The following is a 5,000-nucleotide window of genomic DNA, read 5'->3' as shown; positions in this document are numbered from 1 at the left end:
GTGTGTGTGTGTGTGTGTGTGTGTGTGTGTGTGTGTGTGTGTGTGTGTGTGACATGACTTGACTTCATTTATTGTCATAAAATCCCGAAGGGTTAATAGACACAACAAGGAACAAAAGGAACACAGAAATAAACGGTCATCTAATACGCATGCAATGAAATACATAGTGTGTGTGTGTGTGTGTGTGTGTGTGTTTCTGTATATGTAATCTTTCTTTTCTTTGTTTCATAAAAGAATAAAATCAAGGCATGGTTGTGTGCTTATTGGTTTGATTTTTTTTTTTAAAGCAGACGTAAGGAAACGTTTTAAGCGCGCAGGAAAAAAAAAAGAGGGGGTGGGGATGGGGGGGTGGGGGTGGGGGGGCAGGAGGCGGGGTGTGTGTGTGTGGGGGGGGTGTGTGTGTGTGCAAAATAAAGGAAAGAAGGTGGGGGGGGGGGGGGGTGGGAGGGGAGAAAAAAAAGGACCAACGCAAAATAAGATAATCCAACCTTTCTTTTAGCACATGACTGTAACAAAATCAATACACCAGCACCCAAATGATCGAACTTCTAGGTTTCTTGCTGCGTATATTGTTGCTGGTGTTGTTGGTGTTGCTGCTGCTGTCGTCGTCGTCGTCGTCGTTGTTGTTGTTGTTGTTTTGTTTTGTTTTAAATCGACTGCACCTGTGTGGAGGGTGTGTTATGATGGACAGGAGGGGGTGGAGGGGGGTCGGGAGAGTAGGGGTGGGGTGGGGAGGCCGGGGGGGTAGACAGCCAGCCTATTTATTGCTGGAGTCATGTGACGGTATACCTTCTTCTGTTTGTTATCTGACACCCCACAGAACTGGAACCTCGTCAGGAGTTCAGTTCCAAGCCAAAGTACGGTAGGGAAACGGTTTTGTGTCAACAACAGGACGATGTGCTACCACGCACATGTGTTTGTTTGTTTGTTTGTTTTTTGGGTTTTTGTTGTTGTTGTTGTTGTTGTTGTCAAGTGACGCATTACACAGTGTACTCCAAAAGACCTTTTGCTCTTATGTGTGTGTGTGTGTGTGTGTGTGTGTGTGTGTGTGTGTGTGTGTGTGTGTGTGTGTGTGTGTTTGTCGAATGACGCATTTCGCAGTGTACTCCAAAAAACCTTGGTCCTTTTTTTTCTTTTTTTCTTTCTTTCTTTTTTTCTTTTCATTTTGTCGACTGACGCATTACACAGTGTACTAAAAAAAAAAAAAAAAAAAAAAAAAAAAGACCAAGCTCCTGGTCGTCTGCTTGCTTTCTTTTCTTTCTTTGCGCTGCTTCATACCGCTACCCTAATGGTACCAATTAGCGGTGAATCCCTTTGCCGGCATGCAAGGTAAAGCAAGCAAGCAAGCAAGCAAGCACACAGTTCGCTGACCAACAACAAGAAACGACCTCAGTTTAGTTAGTGTGCACAACGTCCAGGGATTCGTTTGCCTTCGGGTGGGTGTGTGGGTGTGTGTGAGGGGTAGGTAGGTGGTGGTGGTGGCTGGCCGGAAGCATCAAAAGCTTGACCTGTCGATGGACAGGAAGGTAGAGCCCCCCCCACCCCACCCCCCACTCCCCTCAGCTCCCTCTGTCTCCTCCATCCTCTCCTATATCTCTTCACTCCCTGCTTCACCACCCCCTCCCATCCTCACTACAGCATGATTTAGCCAATCTTGGACTCCTCTAAGTCCTGGAGGGGGAACTCTGTCCGGTGTGGGGAGGCACGCGGTCAATTAACGGACAATTTCCTCTCGATTTCCCTGGACAAATATGCCTCAGGGGTGACCTCTGGCCTTTTCAGTGAAAAGCCACCGTCCTGTCCTGTCCTGTCCTGTCTGTCCGTCCGCCCGTCTGTTTGTCTGTCTGTCTGTCTGTGTGTCCAGTGCGTTCACCAAACGCGCCTGCTGACCACGGGTCTGAGTGAGTGGTCAGCCCTTTCCCAGTGCTCTTTTTCTTCTTTTCCTATGGTCACTCAATTGCCCGTGATGGGAGAATGACCATGAGGGTTTTTTTTTGTCCGCTCTTGTCATGAGTGCTTTTTGTCCACCCCACCCCTTCCCAGTTACATTCCCACCCCACCCCCCTCCTATATTCCACCCCCTCTTCCCACCCCTGCAACCACCACCACCCAATGCCTCCTACGCCCCAAGCTTTTTTTTCTTTTTTTTCTTTTTTTTCTTCGGTCTTTTCTTTTCTGTTCCTGTTCGGCACTGACTGACGTGTGACCGATTGGCTTCGCCGGCGTCTTTCGCTTCGGTACCTCGCTACTTTCGCTTGTTTAATTAATAATTCGCCCTTGTTTGACAGACCGTTGTGTGTTTTGGAATTGGGGGGGGGGGGCTTTAATCAAAAGAAACAGCGTCCACGCCGTGTTTTTATCAGCGTGTTTAGTATTTGCCTCGGGGATATCTTGGAGCGGGTGGGAAGAGGGTTGGACTTATTAGGGTAAGAGAGGGGATGAGAGGAGAGGGAGGACGAGGGTAGGGTTTGGGGGGGTATTTAGTGTGTGGGACTTGTTCTGGGCTGTGAAGAAACGTTCAGTGGGAGACCGGTTGGGGGGGGGTAATAAGCTGGGTGTGGGGTGTGAGGGGTAGGGGGGGTGGATGGGAATGGGAGTGGTGGAGTGGGAGGGGTGGGGTTGGGGGGGTGGGGGGGGGGGGCAACAGGTGGCTCCTTTTTGGTTGAAGAGGTTCACAGTTCTACGAAAAGAAGAAAGCGAGAAAGAAATCTAACATTTATTGGATTCCTGTTGTAGGGGCGAAGGTGTGTTTAAATATCAACACGCGGAAGGCGCGTGCTTACTTGTTGCTTTTCTTCGCGCTACCCTCTGACAGACTGGCGTGAGCTTCTAGTTTGGCCAACAGCAAAGTGAGACCTGTAGGATCAATCGTTTCTCCATCGTAGTGGGAATTCAGCGCAGTCTTTTTGTGAAGGACTATGACCCTCAAACTAGGAGGCAAGATTGCACTGGCTCTTAGTGCTTGCAGCCTTGGGGGGAAGGGGGGGGGGGGTTGTTGGCCTTTTAGGAACCATCCCAACACCGACTGTCCTAATAAAACCCTCTTAAGCCGAGAGAGTGAGGATTTAACTTGGGTAAGGCACTTTTTCCACTATAATCAAATTCTAGCCCAGATAGTTGGGACAGCAGTTGCCTCTTCTGCTGTTCTGAAGGTCATAGACGGACACGACTGACTTGTCATACATGCTATCACACGCTGAACTGTGAAGTAAGCTACGTTAATTTTCACCCCTGACGGGTAGGGTGACTGTAACAGCTTGGAGCGCTGGATTCTCAGTAGCTCCAATGTTACTGATTTGGATCCCCCGGTTACAGCGGCGCACCTGAGGGGTTGGTGGATTAAGGGTGGGAATTTATTCCCCACCCCCTCCCATCCCCTAAAGGTCACGCTAAAGGTCCTGTTAATTCACGTTAGCGTTCGATGGGTTATTGAAAAAACAAACAAACAAACACACACACACACACACACACACGCGCGCACGCACGCACGCACGCACACACACAAAACGCCAACCAACCAACCAAACAAACAGTAACAAAAGCGAAGCAGAGCGCAAAGCCTTACAAACGGAGTACGGCTGCCCATAAACATAGCACATGATAAAACGGTTCGATGAAAAGAAAAGAAAAGCACTCGCAGCAGTACATAAACCCTGAACGTGGGAAGTTGCAGCCCACGAGTGCAGCAGAAAATTTTCCACCTCCACGTGACATCCGTCCATGCAGGCCTTGTGGCTGCCGATGGAGTCTCCCGTCGGACCGACTGAGGCAGGCTTATCTGACGGTGTGTGTCCTCATATGGGAGAAGAGGCCGATTCTGGATGCGCATCACTTCCCACAGGTGTTGCAAGGGAAAACGCAACATTAGCCTGGTTGCCTGACCAGCACAGGTGACTTTTTTTTTTAGTGAAGAGGAGTTGTCCAGTCCCTTCCCCACTCTCTCGCCTACCGACGCTCACAGTCCCACAGGTGCAGATACTGCCACGTGTAGAACGGCCTCGGCAGGTGCAGGTTTTTTCTTCCGGTCGGAGTTCCGTCTCCGAAGAGGACTTCCAGCCAAGGATAAGAGCTCCCCCCCTGCCCTTTAGTCATCATCTTCCGCCTTCACAACTGTTGGGAAAGGTTTTTTCCTCCTCCGCCTGGTCCGTCGTTGGGAGACTTCACATGTGGCAGGTAGTACTGGGTTTGTATTTGTATTTGTACTTCTTTTTATCACAACAGATTTCTCTGTGTGAAATTCGGGCTGCTCTCCCCAGGGAGAGCGCGTCGCTACACCACAGCGCCACCCATTTTTTTGTATTTTATCCTGCATGCAGTTTTATTTGTTTTTCCTATCGATGTGGATTTTTCTACAGAATTTTGCCAGGAACAACCCTTTTGTTGCCGCGGGTTCTTTTACGTGCGCTAAGTGCATGCTGCACACGGGACCTCGGTTTATCGTCTCATCCGAATGACTAGCGTCCAGACCACCACTCAAGGTCTAGTGGAGGGGGAGAAAATATCGGCGGCTGAACCGTGATTCGAACCAGAGCGCTCAGATTCTCTCGCTTCCAAGGCGGACGCGTTACCTCTAGGCCATCACTCCACTACATGGTTACATGGTACCAGTAGCTGTGGCTGCCAAGTCATGTCAAAACACAGTCTTCGGTGTGGGGCAGTGGTGAGATTTATGGGGATTGTGGTCAGTGAAAGGAAGTGACAGTGACAGTTCCCACACACACCGACACCCCGGGGTGCTGGGCGGGGAGTGGGGAAGGGGGGCGGGGGGCGGGGGGGTCTCGTGTGATGGGAGAGAGGGATCGGGGTGGGGTCGGGTGGGAAGGGTGGGTGGGTTGGGTATAAAAGGGGTGTGGGGGACGAGGGTTATGTCACGCTCGCTGAGACTGCCACTGCTGCGTTCTTTGCAGTTATTATCGTCCTCAGTAGACGGGCTTTGGAAGGTAATAATGTAAGGCTTAACGACTGGGGAACGGGGAACGGGTATGGGGAGGAGGGGGAGG

This window comes from Babylonia areolata, chromosome 24, assembly GCF_041734735.1.
Source record: "Babylonia areolata isolate BAREFJ2019XMU chromosome 24, ASM4173473v1, whole genome shotgun sequence".
Classification (NCBI taxonomy): Eukaryota; Metazoa; Mollusca; class Gastropoda; order Neogastropoda; family Buccinidae; genus Babylonia; species Babylonia areolata.
This window is presented reverse-complemented; position numbering follows the sequence as displayed.